This window comes from Triturus cristatus, chromosome 11 (assembly GCF_964204655.1).
Source record: "Triturus cristatus chromosome 11, aTriCri1.1, whole genome shotgun sequence".
Taxonomy (NCBI): domain Eukaryota; kingdom Metazoa; phylum Chordata; class Amphibia; order Caudata; family Salamandridae; genus Triturus; species Triturus cristatus.
Window position 1 is genome coordinate 297,710,604 of NC_140594.1, and position 23,362 is coordinate 297,733,965.

At 42.6% G+C, this 23,362-nt stretch overlaps 1 protein-coding gene across 1 annotated transcript in view; it reads left to right on the plus strand.

The window, feature by feature from the left end:
• The window catches only part of TPCN1 (two pore segment channel 1), a 350,431-nt gene that overhangs the window by 60,838 nt on the left and 266,231 nt on the right, over positions 1-23,362 (plus strand). The window lies entirely within an intron of this gene.

Consider the following 23,362-nt stretch of genomic DNA (forward strand, 5'->3'; position numbering starts at 1 on the left):
TAAGAGACCAGGAAGAAAAAGATAAGAGAGGTGACTCTCAAGAACTGAATGTCATCAATCTCTCAAAACGACAACTCACGGACTAAGAAGAACAACTACTAAAGAAAGGTCTCAACTTTTGTCCTAATATACATCTAGACATCACACAAACACGTATTGATCTTTACAAATATATCCGCAAAATCAAATTGGTTAAAATCTTTGCGGAAAAGACAACATTGACAAAAGATAAAATCGCAACTATTTTCAATAGTGAACTACTTGCAGAAGATGAACAAGCCTTGGAAACTCTCATAACTATGGGAGAAGTGGAGCCAGCAGATCATCGAGACAGTCTCGGTGCATTACTACCATCTTTAGGAGCAGGGGTAAGTGGTAAAAAAACGAAATCTTATTTTTACCCCACCTTACCACCAGGCAATAAGATTGATCTGTTCCACGAAACAATCATACATGACTTATATCATCTTAACCAGCGTAAAGTCAAGGACAACTGATCGTTCCCTGAGAGAAAGGCTTTAAAAGACCTCCACAGGATCCCACAATCGAAATAAAACCCGCGGACAAAGGCGGCAATGTGGTAATCCAAAATAAAGAAGATTACATATGGGAAGCTAACAACCAGTTACAAGATGAGTCGTGTTACAAAGAATTGAATTCTAATCCAACGAAAGAAATTGAAAAGACTATAAATAAACATCTTAACGACTGGCTTGTATAGGGTCTGATAGACGAAGATGAGAGAAAATATTTAACAGTCGCAAATCCGATCGAAGCTACGATCTATTTCTTACCAAAAGTACACAAACGTCTATTTAAACCACCAGGCAGACCCATCATTTCTGCGAATGGCTCAATAATGGAACCCATGTCAAATTACATCGATCATTTCTTAGCTCCCATGGTAAAAGATCTCACCTCCTATTTGCGAGACACAACAGACCTACTTCAAAAACTTGAAGGGATACCTTGGAACCAAAGATACAAACTTGTTTCAATGGATGTAGTCTCACTATACACCAGTATAGAACATCAAATAGGTTTAAAAGTGTGTAGTTTTTTTCTGGGAAAAAGGAACATCCAATACAAACAACATAACACCATGTTGCTGCAAATGATAACCCTATGTCTACAAAACAACATTTTCACCTTCAATAAAAAACATTACCGACAAATGAAAGGTACAGCCATGGGCTTTTCTTTTTCTCCAAACATTGCAAACCTCGTGATGGGATGGTATGAACAAAAAATAGCATGGAACTGTGAAAATGACAAATATGTACAAAAAATCATTGCATGGTGGCGTTTTATTGACGACCTTTTTATAATATGGGATGGCACAGATGAGGAATTTACAGCAGATTTCCAAATCTTAAACAACAATGAGACTAAATTACAATTCACTTATGAGATTAGTTCCAATAAAATCTCGTTTCTGGACATTGAGATATATGTGCAAGATAACACACTACAAACCACCCTATTTAGGAAACAAACAGCCACCAATTCAGTTCTCCATGCAAGCAGTTTTCACCCCACTAACCAAAAATGGAATATACCCTATGGAGAATTCCTAAGGTTGCGTAGGAACTGCTCGGCGGACAATGAATTTGAAAACCACAGCGGAGCGATGAAAATCAGATTTGAAAAAAGAAACTACCCTCGCAAAGTAATTAAGAAAAGCTTAATGAAGGCGAAATTGAGAAATCGAACTGAAATACTAAAGAATAAACAAAAAGAAAATAAAGAGGATTTCACGAAAATACGATTAATAACCACCTACTCGACTGAAACCAGTGATCTGGTCCACATACTTAAAAAGCATTGGGGTATTCGGAAATTAGACACTGCCATTTCAGGCCTTATAGGGGACCATCCCAATGTTACATACAGGAGAGCGCCTAACCTGGGTGATAAACTAACCCGCAGCCACTTCAAGTTAAAACCACAGAGACCATGGACTGATATTGAAGGCTTCTGGCCATGCAAAAACTGCAAAGCCTGCAAAATAGCAACTTCAAAAAAGGAGGTTGAAGTCAGAAAAGGCGTAAAATGGAAGATTAAACAACATATCTCCTGCAAAACTAAATATGTGGTATACATAGTGGAGTGCCCATGCAATTTAAAGTACATAGGCAGCACGATTTGTGAAATCAAAAAACGCATTTTAGAACACGTTAAAGCCACTGTGAACCTGGATCGCTCTAATGCAATCGCTAAGCACATGGAAAGAATGCACGAGAGCAAATGGGAACTGCTGAGATTCTACTGCTGAGATTCTACTGCTGAGATTCTACTGCTGAGATTCTACGCAATTGAACAAGTACCCAACTTAGAACGAGGAGGTAACCGAGAAAAACTTCTTCGACAAAAAGAATCAAAGCACATTGTATCGTTCAGAACTCTGACCCCCTATGGGTTAAATCGGGATGAGGAACTTTTTGTACACTTGTAATTTTCAGCACGTATTAATTTTTGGACATTAACCTTGCTTTTAAACAATTCTGATGCATAAATTGTTAAAATGTCACTAACGATAACTCTAATTCGATATAGGGCTTATAAAAATTGACAAATCTCAATACTAATGGTCTGTCAATAGGCAATATATGTATTAATAAGGCGCAACATGGATAATACCCACTAGAGGGATGATAACTCCCCCTTTCAGCAAGTTTTTCTGCCATAAGCCCTTGTGATAAGAGCCTGCTTATAACATTGGTAGCGGCACAAGATAAATCATGCACCGTAACTCAATATAACATGAGAGTGTTGAAATGAATGGATTGTTCCCTATTCACATTGTTAGGACTTCTAACATATTAACATACATACCCACTGGAGGGTAGCAAAGTTGATCCATCGTAGAATTGTCGAAATATGTCGTTTGAGCTTCTACACGATTATCAAATCAAGGTTAAATTATAATTTGGGATAGAGTGTTATACATGATTTTGTCAATAACCACCTTCCCTCCCTTCTCTTTTTTATGAATTTGAATTTTATTTAGAATTCTTAACAACTTACACATGTGTTAATTCAATGCACTACATTGACCAGAATGCTTTGCAACTATGGAAACAGGAAGTAATTGCAATAATAGAAATAAATGATGTCTGGTCATGCCCGGTTGTTACCCGTGATCAAGGTTCGAGTTGCGAACCGAAACGCATTGGGTATAGCTTTGTTTTGCTCATGAATATGAATTAAATGCAACTTCAAAAGCAACAGATTCCGAGTGAGTGCGTGTTCATTCTGACTTCTGGGCACAGAGGATATATATATATATATATATATATATATATATATATATATATATACTGCTCGAAATCAGCTCCATTCTGTGGACCCCTGGCGCTTCTGTATTCGGTGCGAAACCCAGCAGAGCCAAGCCGTCACAATATCACGACCGTGAACAAGCTATCGGCTGATAGCGAAACGCGTTGGTTTTTTTCCCGTGAACTTTGGGAACTGATGGCTTAATAAAGAAGATTTGGAATACAAATGAAGGATCTGTGAGTGCGTTCCATCTTCCTGCAAAGGAAATTGTTGGTGATATATATATATATATATATATATCTACTGGCAGTCGCCAGTAGATGGTTATAGTTACAACCTAGTTTCCATAGGAAATCTCAAAATTCTATCTTGAATAACTTTGGCGCCGGTTGACGAATCCTCGCGAAATTTTCAAAACTAATGGGGCGCTCCGTTCAGCTCCTTCCCTGAAAGTCTTGGGGTGATTCGTCAAGCGGGGGCTGAGAAAAAGGGGGGGTCCCAAAACGCGTTTTCCCCATGCATTTTTCCATAGGACCTTTAGTCGCAGCTACAGCCCGAACGGCTGAACAGAATTACGTGAAATGTGGCAGAGAGGTAGCCATAAGGTCAAGGAAGTGCCTTTTGTAGGTCTGGTGTAAATCTGTTCAGTATTTCCTGAGAAAATAGCATTTAAAAGCATATCAATATCTATACGCGCGCACCCTGCCGTGCGCGAGCGCAATTCTGATTGGTTGTTGGATGTCGGTAAACATTCGAATCGGTCGAAACCAGGAAGTGTCGGCCGCCATTTTGTCTCTCGCAGTCTGAGTGGGTGAAAAAAAAAGGTGGAGAACGTGAAAAGGGGGCAGAGTGGACAGTTCCTGACCCCCTAGCCTTGGTCAGGGGGTCACAGAAGGACCCCCAAGGGCAAAAATATATATATATTTTTTTTAAATCGCGAGGTGCGCGCACGGTGAAAAACCTCACAAAAATAAATTAATAAATACATAACTTAGCATTTAAAAAACCGTACAAATTCACTGAAAAAAACCATAGGTTTCACACATGTTATAGTTACGAATTAGCATTTAAAAAACCTTGCAAATTCACTTAAAAAACCATAGGTTTCACACATGTTCTAGTTAGCTGGACATTTCACTCGTAAAAAACCAATGAAATTCCCCCGTTATAGTTAGTGCAGGCAACTATAACTCACGCGACAGCAATCCTCTGCTGATGACGTCAGATATTACATCACTGATGACATATGTGTCTTTATGAAAAATAAATATTTGTAATCTATGTATAGCTAAAGATTAATGGAAGAAGACCTGGGTAAATAAGTGTCTAAATACAGTGATGTAATATATTTTGAGGCATTTGTGTCCCAGGTGCTATGCTCTGCTACACAAGTGTGATATAGTTTTTATAGAATAGTAGAACATTTGTTATTACCAATTGGATTTCTCTACAATTGGGAATTCCAAATGTAAGCCAGTGTGCAAGAAGACATTTTGCAGAATGCCCTTTGAATCACATGATAGTAGGGTACCCACAAATGTAGCGGTGTACAAAACTTCTATTCCTAAACTCAATATCTTGTTTGCATTTCAGAAGTGCATAGGTTTCCTGCATATCCATTTTTCATTCTGTATATTTTACCATATGAATTGCTGTATAGTTGGTACACAGTCAAAAATCACTGCAAGGTGCAACTCAGTTGTTGGCTCTGGGCTTAGCGGTTTTGGAAAACCTACAAACCCCTTAAATTCCCACCACCAGAATGGTTTGTGGGTTGTACCAGTATATTGCTTTTGTAGATTGACCATTGTGACAAGAAGGTACAAATGAAAACGTCACAAATGGCTGTTTTTTTCCTATTCATTTTCGTTTTTTTGTTTCTTTGTGAAAAAATTGAGGGTTTTACACAAATGACCCCTTGTTGAATTCTGTCTATTTTTCAGAAATGTGTAACTTTCCTTGATCACCCCAGGTTTCACACCAGTTTCCACCGCAAACTGCAAGTAGGCTTCAACCACAACCATTAGGAAAAACAAACTACCTATTAGAAAATGCAAAAACGATGGGAAAGAAATAGTTTTTTGATACTGCTTTGCTTATTCCTGAAAGCTGGGACATGGTGATCTCAGTAAAGCAAGCCTTATGTTCTGGCCATTTTTTTATAAAAAAGGACATATTCTTTCTTGCACATCACTTTTTCTCCCCACATTTTCTTTTTACAAAACCAAAATGTAGCTACATTTTGGTAATTTTAAGGTCTCTCTGAGTTAGCGCGCATGCACTGCTCGGAGAGACATTTTGTAGGTGAGTTTTCAAAGTGCTGCTGGCTTGCCTAGCGCTTGCGTTCACACGAGCGTGCACGCGCGAACCGCCAGCCTTCAGCAGCACTTTGAAAACTCGCTCCGCCTCTGCACAATCATTGCTGCGCGATGATGTGCTCAACCTATGGTTTCTTTGCTGAGATGGACGCCGCAACACTTCCTCGTCATTCTTTCGAGCTGCCAGCTTTGTTTACTTTTGCTCAAGGCTGCGTGATGTCTTTAAGCATTTTTAATCCTCTCCCCTACACCCTCCTTTCTCTGACTCCCTCGTCATTCTTTAGTTATTCTAATGCTTTTGTGGCAGGCACCCGCGCACCACTCGCCAGCCTACTTTTGCCGTTGCACGTGCACCACTCGCTCGGCGCGGACGCTTGTTTTTCATAGTTTGCGCTTTTTACAAGCGCTCCTGTTTTTAAGGCAAAATTCCACTGTAAGGTTTGTGAAATCAATGCACCACAGTAGACCTACTTTTAGACTCCTCCCCTGCCCCTCCATCCCGCTTTGTCTATGCTCTGGCTCTTCCTTCTCTTTGAATCAACCAGCGTGCTTCAGCCTGCGCCGTCACAGCAGAGCAGCGTAGCTAGGTGGACGAAGAAGAAGGGCTAAGCTAGAGTCAAAACACGACAAAACCTTAGTGGGCTCATCGCTACCTACCACTCACCTGCTGGCTTACTGCACTGCAGTCTCCGGCTTGAGACGACTTGGGCTGCTGGCATAAAAAAAGCATGCTTAAAGGCTGCCTAATCCGACAGGCACATCTAAATTTACAGCGCCAGGCACAAAGGGAAGGTACCAGTGCTTAGACCCGGGCACAGAGAAGGAGGGCTTCACACATTAACTCTGTAAATACAACATAATGGTCCAGCACCCAAGATACAATGAAGTGTGAAACAATATTAAGACACAAATAAATGTCAACAAATTCTATTCCATAAGAACACACGAGCTTTCAGCAGAGTTATTTTCCATCAGATCCTTTTATTCAGTGATTTCTTTTCCAACATGTTAAAACAGACCATAGCCAACGCGTTTCATCCTTGCGGACTTCTTCAGGGCACTAAAAACAAGCTTTATTTTTCCGTGGTCTGTGCACTGCCCATTAGAGTACTGGGTTCTTTCTCTTCACGATCTTTATAAATTTTTATCTGAAAAGAGGGATATGGCAGTTGTAATGTTTTCTTATCCACAAAATACTGCCTGTATTTGGATTATTCAATGTAAGCCATCCCTCATTCGATTTTCATTTGTAATTTCTCAGTCAGCCGGCACAATCGCGTAGCGTCAGTTTAACATTAACTCTGTGCTTACCTACACCAATAACCAGTGAATTCCTCAGATGTCTTGCATAATAACATCAGATATGAGCGCTTTGTTCCTTGTTTAATTACTGTGCACATGCGCCACACTTTGTTTTAGCATGGTGCCCGCATTTATATTTACAACACGGGTGCTGCGCTTTATGTTTGAGCCCAGAGCCCAATCTTATGTTTAAAACAAGCATTGGCATAGCCAATAGGTCTCTCCTTTGGGACCTTATTAGTGTTTAGTTATCCAGCACAATATCCTTGGTGCAACAACATCAACTGTTGCATGGCTAAACACTTGTAAGGTCCCAATGGCGAGACCTATTGGCTATGCCAATGCTTGTTTGTGTTACCTCCAGGAATCTACAAACCCTGGGTACCTTTCGAAATCCCTGGATACATTATATGGAAAAAATCTATGAAGGTTTAAACGTGACCTACCCTTTCCACGTAAAAAAGGGCTTCGCACCATAGAGGGTATACTTTTTGTTAGACCATTCCAAGATGGCCACTGACTATATTGGGTTGGTCATTTCCTGAGCTACAATTCTACAAGCATTGCTAAAGCCTATACTAGGAGCAAACCATGGGAAAAGGGGTGATAGGCTTTGCGATTGCTTCTTTTGTAATGCAGTTCTGCCTCAGAATTCTTTTTTTCACTTTGGTGTTTCTCAAACATTTGGCAGACCACCATTCGTCTTTTGTAGTTAGGTTTGATAGTGCTTGGACCACATACCACTATTTTGAGATTTACTCAGGGGTTGATTTAGAGTTTGGTGGACGAGGTAAGTCCATTGGTATGGCGGAGTACTTTACTCCCGCCGTACCGAGGGTCCTCTATCTGTCAAATTCAGAGTTGTCCAGCAGTTCAGCGGACAACTCGAAACATTGGCAGGAACCACTGTCATGACGGCTCCTGTCAATGTTATAAAAGTTTGGTTGCTGGCTCCATCAAACATGACGGTCATCAGTCAAACTTGTACAACGTTTTATTTTTTCTCCAAAAAACTCCCAAAGCAGGAGTTTTATGTTTTGGAAAAAGAAAGTAATGACCCCCACAGTGTGGGAGTTGTGTCCCATGGTATGGGGGTCATTATTTCTTTTTACTGTCCCTCACGAAGGAAACAAACAGCAAAAAAAAAAACATACTACACCGTCCACTTCAAATCGGGCAAATTGGGTTATATGTGAACCTCTGACAGCCTTAAATCTGTTGGGCCGCTGAAGGAGTACGTCCACGACTGTGCTGGAGTAGACTGTGTCACTGGCATAGATGAGATGCATCCGACTGTAAATCTGGTGGGCGGACCTTTAGTTAGGCAGATAGGGTACTCTGTCACCATTGCAATGGAGTACCCTTTCCACCCAACTCTAAATCGTCGCCACGTTGTTTATGATTTATAGGTAGTCAATCTCTGCTTTCAACTTTATTAAGTTGGACATGATTTGTAGGTATTTTATTAGTAATTTAGGTACCTAAATTCACCAGGCAACTCTATCAAAGCGTTCTGTGCCTCTATTGGGTTCTGAACATGCAGGCTTTTAAAATGCTAGAACAGAATATCCTTTATAGACAGAAAGAGTCCCAGCCAGATATAATTCCTCACTGTTAGGGCGTTGGCCTACACTCTCACCTTGTGGTGTAGCATGGGACTCAGGGCGTTGTGACCAACTTTGAGATCTTCCGAATGAGGGAAAAACAGGTTCCAGTTGATGTGGTGGAAATGAAAGGTACGTTTAAATAATATAAAATAGCACTTAGGAACAATGAAACTTGAACTTCATCCTTAATTCGATTGAAAATTGTGTATGTTTTCACTTAAATTGCTTTCTTGTGTTGTACTTTATCTAAAAGTTTTTAAAAGTCCCTAGATAGCAGTTATTGGATGCTGAAAATGCACATCAAATTCGTAGCCCCGACTGCAAAGGAAATCCTCCTCCTTTAAAGGGTGCTGCTTTGATTGACCTAAAGAACCCTAGTACTCTCTGTAAAAGTGGTAGGTAGAATAGTTGTTTATCCTAAGGCCTGTGATAACGGACCTGCTAATTCAACTACAAAATACATTTTTTGAATGAGCGCAGCAAGGTTTTGAATATAATATTTTACACAATTTTCGAACAGTGGATATCAGCTTGCATATATTGACAAATCCTTACATGTTAATTGGTTTTGTTTTTTTCTTTCCAAAATGCATAACAAAAATTGACAAGACATTGTATGCCAGATGAGTGGCTATGTTGCTGACTGTTCTTTGTTCTGGGCTTAAGGGTATTAAGCATTCAGGTTTTGCATCAACTTATTTCTGGAGTAGTATTCCTTTACAAGTCAGTTCTCATGTAGATGGTAAATATTTGTGGATGGTTTGACTACTCTTTCCAGTTGCATGATTTCTCTTTCTGTCAAGATGTTTATATGTTGAAATCCTAACTCTCACGGGTTCCTTAGCTAAAGCTAGAACTGACAGCAAAGATGATTTTCACTTATGCTTGTGTAATTAGCAGAATACAAGCTCCTGTTAGACTTTCAATGTGAAAGGTAGACTGTGTTGTAAGGGTGCTGCTTTAAATTCTGCAGGATCTGGAAAAAAAGCTGGAATGCAGTTTGCCACACCTCAAACACTATTCATATTTTACCCACCATGTTATAAAATGGGGGAGACCACCTGCAGTACATAAACAATAATCAGTGTCCTAGACGCACTGAACCTGCATCAGATTGTCCACAAACCCACACACATCGCTGGACATATCCTAGATGTCATTTTTGCTTATACTGAACTAGTTACTCTTCAAACTATAACTCCAGTCAGATGGTCAGACCGCCACTTGCTTGCTTTCCAACATAAAACAACACTAAGCGACTCACCTAAAACTACCTTACATCCATCCACCTATCGGCCGTGGAACAAACTCAATTTGGAACACTTAGAAACACAACTAACATCCAGCACAAATCTGGAAACAATACATTCTGTTCAAAATCTATATAAGTGGCTACAGGAAGCTTTTGACATCCTGATACCACTCAAAACCACACAACAGGACAAAAGAAAACAAGCATTTGCAATGCAATATGTCTCGCAATTGCAAGATTTTGAGCTATTGGCATTGTAAATGACCATGCCTTTTATTTATGTGTTTAAAAAGCCTACAATAATAAAAGGCATTGTCCGTTACAATACCGATAGGTCAAAGTTTATAAAATGCGAGACCTGTTGTATTGCAAATGCTTGTTTTCAAGCACCCCATAAAGCATTTTCACGCTAATAGAGGCCACGCCCCTTTGTGTGGATGAGGGGCGTCTAAAGAAAGGTCCACTGCCGCTGTTAAAGGAAGAATGCAAAAACAACAGTTGATGGACAAAATGCAGAACAATGTCATACATCCACCCCCAGTACAGAGATCTGGGCCTAAATCCATCATTTTTTTGCTCACCATGCCGTTCCAGTTTGAACCCAGCCATTGCAAATCAGTCTTGACCCTGTGCCTCATGGGAACAGTTGAGCCCGAACTACCAAGCCAGGTCCTCCCTAGACTGGAAACAAGCATCCTAGGACCGGTTTCGGGGTTTCACCCCTCGTCAGCCATCAACTGTTGTTTTTAGGTCGAGCCTGACCCAGCGCTTGCGCTGGTCTGGCGGAGACCTTATGTAAGGAGGGCTTCAAAAAATGCTACCGCCGGCTACAGCATGCAGTGCATGTGCGCGGGCGCGCGCTTGCACTGCAGGCTGTGGCCGGCGGTAGCATTTTTCCCCCCAGCTTTTTTCTTTGTAAAGAAATAGATGCTTGTTTCTATTTCTTTACTTTTGCTATAATCGGACACCGGCGCTATACTTTTAATGTTAAAAATAAAGCGCCGGTGCCGCGATTATAGCAAAAGTAAAGAAATAGAAACAAGCATCTATTTCTTTACAAAGAACAAGCACTGGCATAGACAATAGGTGTCGCTTTTGGGACCTTATAAGTATTTATTTATGCAGCACAATTTCTTTGGTGCAACAACAACTGTTGCATGGCTAAATACTTACAAGGTCCCAAAGGCGAGACCTATTGGCTATGCCAATGCCTGTTGCATTTGTCACCCCGAGTAGGACTGGTATGCCCAGACGTGGGTCCTGTGCTCTGTATGCCACTGGAATCAAGCTATCCTGGCTGAAGAGCGGTGAAACCCCGAAACCGGTCATAGGATGCTTGTTTCAAGTCCAGGGAGGACCTGGCTTGGCAGTTCGGGCTGGACTGTTCCCATGAGGCACAGGGTCAAGACTGATTTGCATATGGCTGGGTTCAAACTGGAATGGCATGGTGAGCAAAAAAATAATGGATTTAGGCCCAGATCTCTGTACTGGGGTAAATGTATGACATTGTTCTGCATTCTGTCCATCAACTGTTGTTTTTGCAGCTGTTAAAGGAAGGGTCGCTGTGATCTGTACTGGGAATATTTTCCGAGCTGTGGAGTTGCAGAAATGTTTTGCAAATACGAAAAAAAAATCTGATTGAACTGCATGTAACTTTTCTGGTTACTTATTTTATATTCTAAAATGTGCTTCTTGGTAAAATTATATGGATTGGGGGTGGGGGGTTGGTTGAAGGTGATCTAATGTCATGTAATTGTCAGTAAAAACATGGGACACCACATAACTATATTTAAAGATGTACTTCCTCAAAAAACATTAAAAAAATTAATTACCAAATCCCTTCTTCAAAAATGTCACCAACTAGTAAAAACAAGCATTGGCAATGCAACAGGTCTCGCGTTTATGCAAGACCTATTGCATTGCAAATGGTGGGTATCACGGAGAACAGGAGGGCGGGGGGAGAAGGCACGGACAGGTTTGGGGGGTTGGGGAGAAGGCACGGACAACGGGAGGGAGGGCGGGGGGGGGTAAAGAAGGCACCAAAGCATGTCCTGCTTGAAGTAGGAGAACCTCCTTAAAGAAAATGGTGCTCAAAGTCTAAATAACACGTACCGTGTAACAACCAAAGGGGCCAGTAGCTACTATGGCCAGACAATGACACAAGCCAATGGCAAATATGGGCGGAGAGTGGGCGGGGCTTCTATTTGTTACGCCACCACAAATCTCGCAGAGCAGCACATGCACTCTGGCTCTAGGCTCGACCTAAAAAGAAAAGGGGAGTTTGTCCTTGAGATGCACTTCTGTGATTGCATTTACAAAAAGAAAGGCAGTTTTTCGTATAGATGCACTTTTGTGACTGCATTTACAGAAAGAATAGGGAGGGCAGTTTCTCCTCTAGGTGCACTTCAGTGATTGCAGTTACAACTAGGATATTTTGCCATTCATGTTTGAACTGCTCTTGTGGAAAAAGGGAGAAGTGCTGATGACAGAAACTCCATGGCTGGGAGACAAATGGCTTGAGATTCCACTTTTCAGGATATTTGGAACATTCTGTGATTTGAAATGTATCCCACTTTGGGAATGTATTTTAATGTTAATAACTCACATCACACCTTAAATAAACATGTGTATCCATTGGTTAAAATAAATAACGTAATAAGCTGTAACCTGTTAGTGAAATGGGAAACAAATACTTAAAATTGGGATATTTTGCTCTTTCTGCCACACCTCTGACTCCGCCCACTGACCCAATCCACGGGTTATTCCCGCCCTCTGATTCTTCGCCCACAATTCCCCTCCCCCCCCCCCCCCCCACTTCGACCACTGCGTATGAATTACAGTGTTTTAAAAAATACGAATTATGCGTCTCTGAACAATATTAATCCAGTCTAGCCATTTCAATGCAAAGTCCTGGTTTGGTCATACTTTGGATTGCCAAGGAACCTTATTACAAGTTAAGAACTACATGCCTTTCGGAGAGATAGGCACATGGTACAAAAGAGGTACTGCCAAAGATACAAAAAAGCATTTGCAATGCAATAGGTCTCGGATTACTGAAAGTTTGAGCTATTGCTGTTGCAAACAATAATGCAACGCCAATAGCTCAAACTTTCAGTAATGCGAGAACTATTGCATTGCAAATGCTTGTTAAAATGTGGGCGCTTCCTAGTGCGGGTGGTTTCACATACACATCCTGCATTGATGGAGGGTCTGCTTATGATGCACGCATATTTTCACCGCGATCCAGCCAGCCATGATCTAGTATAATCCATCACGGAACTATGCACTAGCCTGCTCTAACTAACATTGCCTTCAACTGGCAATGTGACTCACTTCTGAACAATACGAAACGCAACCAAATACAAGGTCAACAGACCACGGCCTCTGGTCAAAGGGTATCTCAGAATCGCGGAGGGCACTATCATCATAAAAGCTCTGCACGGCTATACAAATGGTAGTAAAGTGCTGTGCAAATGCAAGAAAACACAACAATGTGTATTTTTATATAAATTACAGATGGACAACCAAATGCTTAGATTTGATCATACCCACAAACATTCACTCTTATTAAAATATTAAATGTAAAAATGTATAGAGTGAATACATTTAATATTAATTAATGCTGGTTGATATACGACTGCTACATTTTTTAATAATTAACTATTCTTGCATTGCTCTCTCCCCTCAGAGACCTTTAATTGGGGATTTTGGATTTTAGTTAAAGAAATCCCCAGAAAATTAACTTTCATTGTCACTTACTTATAAATATAATTACACTTGCATTAAGTAAGTTCAAAGGCTTACATTACAGACACTCGCTGCTGAAAATGGTTCTAGCAAAGTGATTTGTCCCTCACCATCTATCCTGAAGACTATCAATAAATCCGAGTGAACATTCAGCTGACGCGATGCTAGAAATGAGGTGAAAGTCATTCAAATACGAAGCTCTTCTCTAAGAAACTCCCCACCACTTACAAAAGAAGCCGACTTTCTCAAACTGAGGTGTTCTCTAAACTCCAACCTCTTCGAGCACACACATAGTTAGCCAATTACCAAATCTAGCTCATGCAAATGCACTGGTTAATTTATTATGCTGCCTGACTGGCCAGATACCCAAGTCCGGCTCATTGCCTTATCCAGTGCAAATGTATTTTCAATTTGAGGGCTCCTATCCAAAACGCTGTCACCATACCTCCGGATTAAGTTACGAGGTCGAGGCGACGTGAGGTTTTCTTTAGCTGACCGCACCCTTCTTCTGGCTGAGTGACTAGTTCCTCTATATCTAGGACTACCATTCACACACACTCTTATAATGCATCCCCCCCCCCCCCATCCAGGTGCTGTGTGGCTTCTGCAAGGAGGCATACAGAGCTTTATAAAAACTTTAAGTACAATAAAAGTTTGAGGTAACGGAGATTACCAACCTTCTCTCTTTCGGACCTGAGTGGATATGCATTTATTGTTTGACATATCCACTTTCTTATTCCAAAATAGCGAGACTACAAAAATAACTAGTTGCCGCTAAGAGGAAAAACCCTTCGCAACGGCGCTACACCACGTGACAATCCCGTCACAAAACATCAACCCACCTTAAAAAACAAGCCCGCGATTGGTGCGCGTGCGCCACTGCGAGCCATGGCCTATGTCTATTACGCGCACCAAGCGCGTAATAGACACTAATAGGCCGTGGGCGGAGCAACGCGCCTGCCTTAGGCCAATTGCGTGCAGTCTTTTATAAATAGACTCATGCAAAGGCCAATGGGGTAGCACAAAAGGAATCGCACACGCACGAGCGTGTGCGATTCCTAGGTCAGTGCTGAAACCCCGTTTTTCACTCACTAAAGGTCTCGCGCTGCTTGAGCACTGCTGCGCAGTGCAATGCAGGCGCGAGACCTAAAAAAGAGAGCTGTTGAAACAAGATTGCCATTAGACCAGGACACTGAAGAGGGACAGTGTCATTTGTGATATTTCCAAAGAGAGAGTGACACCGACATCTCTTAGCGATGTCATGACCACCACATACTCCCCGTGTCCTGTCCGAAATTATACCCAACTATCCAGGCCCTCTACACAAATTTTTCTATTTGATCACTTTTGTCTTAGTTGTTGTTAATTAACCTATTCACAGAAAGAAAGCTTAGTGAATCACTAATCTTTTTTCTGCAAGTAAGTGGTCTTTCTCCTGAGAACAAGTAACAAAGCAGAAGGACAACATTTACCTAGAGAAAATGTGCTCCGAATTGTACCCAGAACTTCAAGTTGAATTCACAGATAAGGCACAACTACCCATCAAAAAAAAGAAATATATATTCACCCCCCCCTTCTTTGCAAGGCCCATGAGTAATGGTAGTGCTATGCTACTCAGCCACTAAAAGTGTAACCGCTCTACTGAGAGGTACAAGTACTCTCCACTAAAGTAAGGCAGTCTTGCACAAAGTGTTGATATTTTGTGGATGAATATCCAGCAGGCACGCTGAGAAGTGCTGGTACTGTCCCATTAAACGTAGATTGGGCCTGTTGTACTAAAAATAACGTTCTTCTAAAGGTTGAGCAAACTTGCTTTGAAGTACTCCTAAAACCACATCACATGCGTATGTGGCACTCCTCGCGTCTGGTCTGTAGTGTTGCATGCATGTCGCACTCCTTCCGCCTGGTCTGGGGTGTTGCATGCATGTTGCACTCCTCGCGTCTGGTCTGTGGTGTTGCATGCATGTCGCACTCCTTCCGCCTGGTCTGGGGTGTTGCATGCATGTCGCAGTCCTTGTGCCAGGTCTGTGGTGTTGCATGCATGTCGCACTCCTTCCGCCTGGTCTGGGGTGTTGCATGCATGTTGCACTCCTCGCGTCTGGTCTGTGGTGTTGCATGCATGTCGCACTCCTTCCGCCTGGTCTGGGGTGTTGCATGCATGTCGCAGTCCTTGTGCCAGGTCTGTGGTGTTGCATGCATGTTGCAGTCCTCCCGCCTGGTCTGTGGTGTTGCATGCATGTGCATGTTGTACTCCTCGCACCTGGTCTTTTGTGTTGCATGCTACACGTGCAGGGCTCGTGCAGCAGCTGAGGGGCTGTGGAGCCCGTGCCGACGGCCACTCTTTCCGCCTTTTACCTCTTGTGTCTACTTGGGTGCAGTGCCCCGAGCCTGGAGCAGGAGGAGACCGGGCGGGATTCAGACGCACGCGATTGGTTGGCTGGCTGGGAGGGCAGGAGAGGCCAGGGGAGGCCTGTGATTGGATCCTTCAAACAGATAGAGCGGAGTTCAGTCCGAGAGTCCCGGAGAGGAAGAGACATGGAAGAGAGAGACTGCAATACCAATGAGGGACAGAGGAGGGAGAAGGACAGTGAGGGTTGGAGGAGGGAGAAGGACAGTTAGGGACAGAGGATAGAGAAGAAGGGCAGTGTGGGACAGTGAGGAATAGAGGAGGGAGAAGGACAGTGAGGGACAGAGGGGAGGGAGAATGACAGTGAGGGACAGAGGGGAGAGAGATGGACAGTGATGGGACAGAGAACAAGACTGAGGGACAGAGGAGGGAGAATAATGACAGTGAGGGGCAGGAGAGAGGAGAAGGGAAGTGAGGGACAGAGAACAAGGACAGTGAGGGACAGAGGAGGGAGAGTGACAGTGAGGGACAGAGGAGAGGGAGAGTGACAGTGAGGGACAGAGGAGAGAGAGAAGGGCAGTGAGGGACAGAGGAGGGAGAAGTAGATCAGTGAGGGACAGAGGAGGTAAAAGGACAGTGAGGGACAGTGGAGGGAGAAGGACAGTGAGGAACAGAGGAGGGAGAAGGACAGTGATGGGTGGAGGAGGGAGAAGGACAGATGGGGACAGAGAATAGAGAAGGGCAGTGTGGGACCGAGAACAAGGACTGTGAGGAATGGAGGAGGGAGAAGGACAGTGAGGGACAGAGGGGAGGGAGAAGGACAGTAAGGGGACAGAATAAGACTGTGAGGGACAGAGGAGGGTGCCCTGCCCGCGGCCCTCACTCCCACTGGGTAACAACACCTCGAGCCCTGCCCTGCCCCCAGGGCCCACGGAGACCCTCCTGAAGGAAGCGCCATGGACGGAGCCGTTAGAGCTCCGCACTTCTACCTTCACCCTGTTTGTGCGCGTTCATATCCCCGGCCCTTAGACCTTATTATAACCCGCGGCCCTGCTGGCTGCGGAAGGAAGTGTTTTATTCCCCACTCTCTGCACTCTGGAATACATTCTTTTAGTTAAGGATGGAGTTTCCGGTGGTAAAAGCCCCCTGGGGCACGTCTGTGTGGTAAAGTCACTGGCTTAAGATCCTGCATCACCAGTGAATGTGAAGCGACCCTGTGGTAAAAGGTGCAAATATCATGTGGTAAATGTGGCGGGTGCCGCAACCCTGCTGCTGCTGCTGCTAAGAAGATAAAAATATGATGTGGTAAAATTTGGTAAAATATCTTGGTGCTGCACCCCCTGCTGTAAACAATGTAAATATCATGTGGTGAATGTGGTAAAATGTGGCGGTGCTGCACCCCCTGTTGTAAAGGATGCAAATATTATGTGGTAAATGTGGTAACATGTGGCGGGTGCCGCACGCCCTGCTGTAAAGGATGCAAATATCATGTGGTAAATGTGGTAAACCATGGCGGGTGCCCCCCTCCCCCTGTGTGGTAAAAGACTGTGTGTGCTGCAGCACCCCTCCCTTTGAAGATGGCCACCCATGGTCCATATCCGTGGCTGCTGCCCTCCTTTGTACACTTGTTGATTCTCTGCGGAGATTTTTCTGCACGGGACGCTCAACGTTCACTCTCATGGCTTGCTATTGTCTGGTAAAGTGATATGCGGCAAACTAAGGCAAATATTTGTGGGAAAGTTTTATGGCAAAATGAAGAGAACCATTTGTCACACTCAGTGGGAGCTTCAGGGGCCAGACTGCTTTCTTTAAAAAATACACACCTTTGTGTAATTAAAAAAAACTGACCATAAAACTCATGGATGCAGAGAAGACTTACCATAGATCTCTGACAACGCAGCCCCCATGGATGCAATGAGACTATCAAGTGCAGGCAGCCTCGGTCCCCTCTGCCTCGCCATTAGACGAAAAGGCTTGGCACCATTTAATTAATTCACTCAATAAGCAGCGCTGGCCACTGGGGAGGGTGCTCTCGGAGAGTGCCCTCAGCCCTGGCTGGGAGCCAGAGGCGAAGCTGAGCAAAAATTCACACGGTGCATTCTCCAAAGGACAAGTCCGGCTTGGGAGAGTTAACTGTTAATGGATCTGCTGAATGCCGATGCCTCAAATACATCACCTGACCAACTTGAACTCTGTGAATTCTAGATGAGACATGGTTGGTTACTTGTGTACTTTGTAAAAATATTCTACCTGTGCAAATTGCAAAGAATATGTTAAACAGACGTTGTTGGGGAACATAGAAATAAGACATAAAACAACAAATTAGAAAGCTGCAACGTACCTGGCTCAAAACAAACGCCAAACAAGACAAACTTCACCTACAGAAAATTAACAAATTATACAAGTCCGCTATCAAAAAAGCTAAGAAAAGGTACTATTCAGACAGAATTCAATATGCTAAAGGTGCAAATAAAGAATTCTATAAAATACTAAAGGGACTCATCCTGTTACTGACAGACAAACTAGCAAATCATTACACAGACAAAGCAGACACATTGGCCTCGTACTTAAAATTGAAACAAAGCTTCAGCACTGACCCTTGTACAAAACAACAATCCAAGAATACTCTAACCCAGCCTCTCCGTTCCTTCCAACACATCTCGCACAATGAATTTAATGAACCTGGTCAAAGCAATCAGGCCTGCCTGCACCTCTTCTGACCCCTGTCCACCACAAACTTGCGAGACAATTCTTTTAACAACCTCTGCTGCCACTACAGTAAGAAGAATCATTAATGATTCCTTAACTACCGGAATATTTTTAGAGCTCAAAAAGTCACACATACGCCCTTTACTGAAGAAAACAACCTTGGACCCGCTGAACCCTGACAACTACAGACCCATTACAAATGGACCTTTCCTGGGTAAACTGATAGAAAGAGCAGCGTTTGCCCAGATGTCACAATTCATTGAAGAGAATGACATACTTTCAGACTTCCAAACAGGATTCCGTCCGAGAAGAGGCACCGAATCTGCCCTCCTTGCCATCTGGGATGACCTGAAGAAATACAGTAGACCGCAACAGGGTTGCTGCGCTACTCCTCTTGGACCTCTCGGCTGCCTTTGACACGGTTGACCATGACACTCTGAAACAAAGACTCTATGAAGCCGGCATAGAGGGAACTGCTCTAGACTGGATCGCGTCCTACCTTCGAAACAGAACTAATGTCATCCATACCCCACCTCTCTCGTCCAAACCATACTCCACAAAAGCAGGGGTCTCTCAAGGCTCTATCATCTCGCCCATGCCTTTCAACAGCTACATGAAGTCATTACCGGAACTGATAAATCAATTTCACCTCACGTGCTATAACTATGCAGATGACACGCAAATACTCCTTCAACTGGAATGCCCCAAAGACATTGGAAACGCCCCAATTTTCAATTGTCTCAGAGCCGTGGATCAGTGAATGACTTGGAGCCATCTCAAATTGAATGATTCCAAAACGGAAATACTCACGTGTGGCGATTGGAAACATTATGACCCACTTGCCGCCTGGCCGATGAACTGGGATCACCGCCTAAAGTATTGAAGGAAGTAAGAAACCTTGGAATGACCATGGACTCCAAGCTGTCGATGAATGCATTAGTCGACAAACTAGCAAGATCAAGCGTTGTCACTATAAAAACGGAAAAAGGAAAAAAACATGGGTGGCACATCTTTCTCTGTTCAAGCAGCCAAACTATGGAACTCTTTACCCCCCAACATAAGATCCACCATCAACCACCTTATCTTCAGAAAACTACTCAAGAATTGACTCTTCCCCACATAAGCACCATACACAAACCAAAATTTACAGCATATGCCTCTGCATATAAGCGTTTATTCACTATAGATATGTACCTATCTTTGTGTATTGCTTTGTATAAACATGTAGAATAATTATGTTGTTAAAAAAAATAAAAAATCATCTTTGGTCTACATGTACTTGTTTCATTGTGCATCTATGTACCTCCACGTACTTGGATCTGTGTTTCTGTTACTTTTCTCCGGAAAAAGCATATCAAATGCACTACCCTATTTCTCATCCTGTACCTCTATCGGTATCTTTAATCTACATATACTTACCTACTTTATGCATCTATATACTTTCAATGTACTTATGGATCTATATGTTTATCACTTTCTTCTAATTTGGCATTTCCAATGCACTACCCTATTTCTCAGCCTATACTTCTCTCAATATATCTTCTAGCCCAACTTTCTGACTCATCTCAAACTTCTTTCTACTACTCTTTCCAATGCACTACCCCATCTCTCACCCTATACCTGTATCAACATATCCTCTACATCCGCTCTCTTACTTATCCCAAACCCCATACCACTACTATGATTCCCAAAATAATCCTTTGTAGACTCTCTCCTACTCTGCCCCTCCCTACATCATCTGACACCTCTTTTACAATACCGATCTCCCAAAACAAACCTTTCTAAACTCGTCCTTCTGACTCTTCCCCTCCAAAAACACTTTTTACTCATCCAAAAGCCTCCTCCTACTGCTATGACCTAAAAAAAGAAAAAGAAAATCCTTCACTCTTCTATCCCTCCACTATCCTTTTCAATCAAAATAACAGACTAACATGTTCACTTCTCAAATTCCATATTCCACTATACTAATTCACCACTAATCCTTTATGGGTTCCAGAGTAGCATGCTACTCGCCAATAAAGCATTTCAACACCCCATCAAGGTTACAAGCACTATATAAATGTAAACCTTTTTCCCCCTTTCTACCCCTCCCCAACCCTTCTCAAACCAAATAACTGACTAACATATCCACCACTCAAATTAATTTCATGTTTCACCATACTAATTCAACACTAATCCTTATGGGTTCAAGAGAAGCGTGCTGCTCACCAAAAAAGTGCTTCAAAATCCCATCAGGGGTAGCAAGCGCTATATAAATACAAACATCACTCAAATTGCTTTATATTTCACTATACTAATTTTCAACACTAATCCTTTATGGGTTCTGGAGTAGCGTGCTACTCGCCAGAAAAGCGCTTCAACACCCATCAGGGGTAACAGGTGCTATATGAATGCAAACCTTTCTTCCTCTTCTATCCCTTCGCTACCCTTCTCACTCCAAATAACTGACTAATACCCACCACTCAAATTACTTTCATATTTCACCATACTAATTCACCACTAATCCTTTATGGGTTTCCGGAGTAGCGTACTTCAACACCCCATCAGGGGTAACAGGCGCTATATAAATACCAATCTTTTTTTCCTCTTCTATCCTTCTGCTATCCTTCCTAATCCACGTAACCGACTAACCTATCCACCACTTAAAATGTACTTGCATGTTTCACTATACTAATTCAACACTAATCCTCTATGGGTCCCGAAGTAGCGTGCTACTCACCGAAAAAGCGCTTTGACGCCTTGTCAGGGGTAGTAAGCCCTATACAAATACAATTACAATACAATAGGAGACAAAACCACATAAGAGTCATTGCGGAAGACCATGGCAGGAGCCAATCACAGTAAAGGATAGTGGACACTATGGCTAAATACACCCAGAACCTGATGTAAGTGTGCCACCATGGGAGAGTATGATGGCCACCAGAGCTTTTATAAATGCACCAGGTAAATGGGGGTGAGCTAGTGCAGGTAGGAATCTGTCCCACCAAAAGACATCTAAAGTCATTGCACAGTCAGTCCTAGGCAGAAATTCCACTTCATGGTGAGAGGCTGAAATCCAGTAGAGCTCATTCAATTCAGGGAATCTTAGGGCAGACTCTGTTTTTGTAATATGCCTAACTGTTCAAAAAGTACTGCCTTCTTTGAATTATGCAGTCCATCCATGCAAATGGTCACAAAGCAGTCACATGCAAAGACTGTTTCAAATGAACCACCGATTCAAGTAGTCACATGGCAAGTCAAGGCAGTGGCAGAGCAACAGCTGTATGGGAGTCACATACTCAGGCATTCGTAACCTAAAAGTACAAGGGTAGTCACAAAGCAGCCTCTTGAATTACAAACACTATGGCATCATTGAGAAGTTATGTAAGTCATTCTGGTAGTCCCAGAACATGCATGAATATGCAGTTGAAAAAGAAGTTCAAGCATAGGTAATCACATGGTAAACATGGGACGTCCATTCACAGGTAAGTAAAAAGACCAAAATATGATATCCAAAGAAAATCGCATGGAACTTGCATTTTGCTGGGCTTAGATACTCCCTCAGACTGTTTTATTATTGCTTTTGCATGATGAGCGTTATGTTTTCCATAATGTTTTCCTGTCCATGGGTTGACTTGTGATAGTGTATTATTACATTGGTCTTTGAGGCTCTAGCCAATGAGACAAAGGTGCCACACAGAAGTGATAAAAATATATCAATCTTGCTATGGTGAGTTATTGGTGTCCTGACAGAAAACAGTTCAATGTTTTCCGAACACGGTTAAGCCACACTAGTTTTTTGTCTTCAAAAAAAGGACAGAGTTAATAGAGGATCAACACTTACTATTTAGTCTCCTAATAAATATCTTTAGGAGGCCATGTCTCAGGATATACCTTTCCTGGTCAAAGATTTGCAGTGTCGGCTTCGCCCAAAGGACCAGGGCCTCCGACTGACTCGTCAAGGCTTGACAAGTTTCCAATCTGAACTGGACTTGACTGTTCGTGATCAATGGCCACTCTCAATCAAGAGATCCCATGAAATCATAAAGCCTATGGAAATGGTTTCAATCTTTCAAAAATCCTTATTCTTCCCTTTAGTAAATTGAAGTAGACCATGTAGCAGGTGTGTGAAGGCAGATTACCTTATTTATTTGGGACTGAGGCATTGGCATTAAGAGCACTCTGATCCACAGAATGTTGTGGGCAGTGCCGTCTTCTCAACTCTGTGAAGACAGGTGGTACAGCAGCTCAATGACCCTGAAAATGTTTGTGTGTGACTTTTATTCTTTCTTGGACAGATTTGTTTTAGGTATGTGATGGCGCTTGTGCATTTTGACATTCTCCACTCCGCTTCTCCCTTCAGTGGGTCTTTGTGCAGGTCTTTCTTGAATTAGGACAGTTTCTCTTCTTGCAGCATCATTCCAGCGCCATTCTTTCTCTGGGCAGCACACTTGAGCTTCTCCTCTCTTTGCAGTTCACAGAAGGAAAGCTTCTAAAGAATCCAAGCATGTCCACAATAGACAGTGTAGATATAGCAGATGTTTAGCTCCTAGCAACTTGTCCGTTGTGCAGTGTTGCACTTTTCCCCTGAAGATTAATCCGTGTACAACTTACTGGGCCAAGTGTTTCACTTTTGGAGAACAGTTTTTTTAATTGTGTGTCCTTTAAGAACAACATTTCAAAGCCAACATAGTTTCAACTCATTAAGGATTATGTGTGAATTGCTGCTAGACAAAGTTGGGCAGATGGTCACTGTTGCTAGTTGATAGCCAGCAAGAAAAGAAACTAAAAGGAGTGGGATTCACCAGAGGGGGGAGGGGGG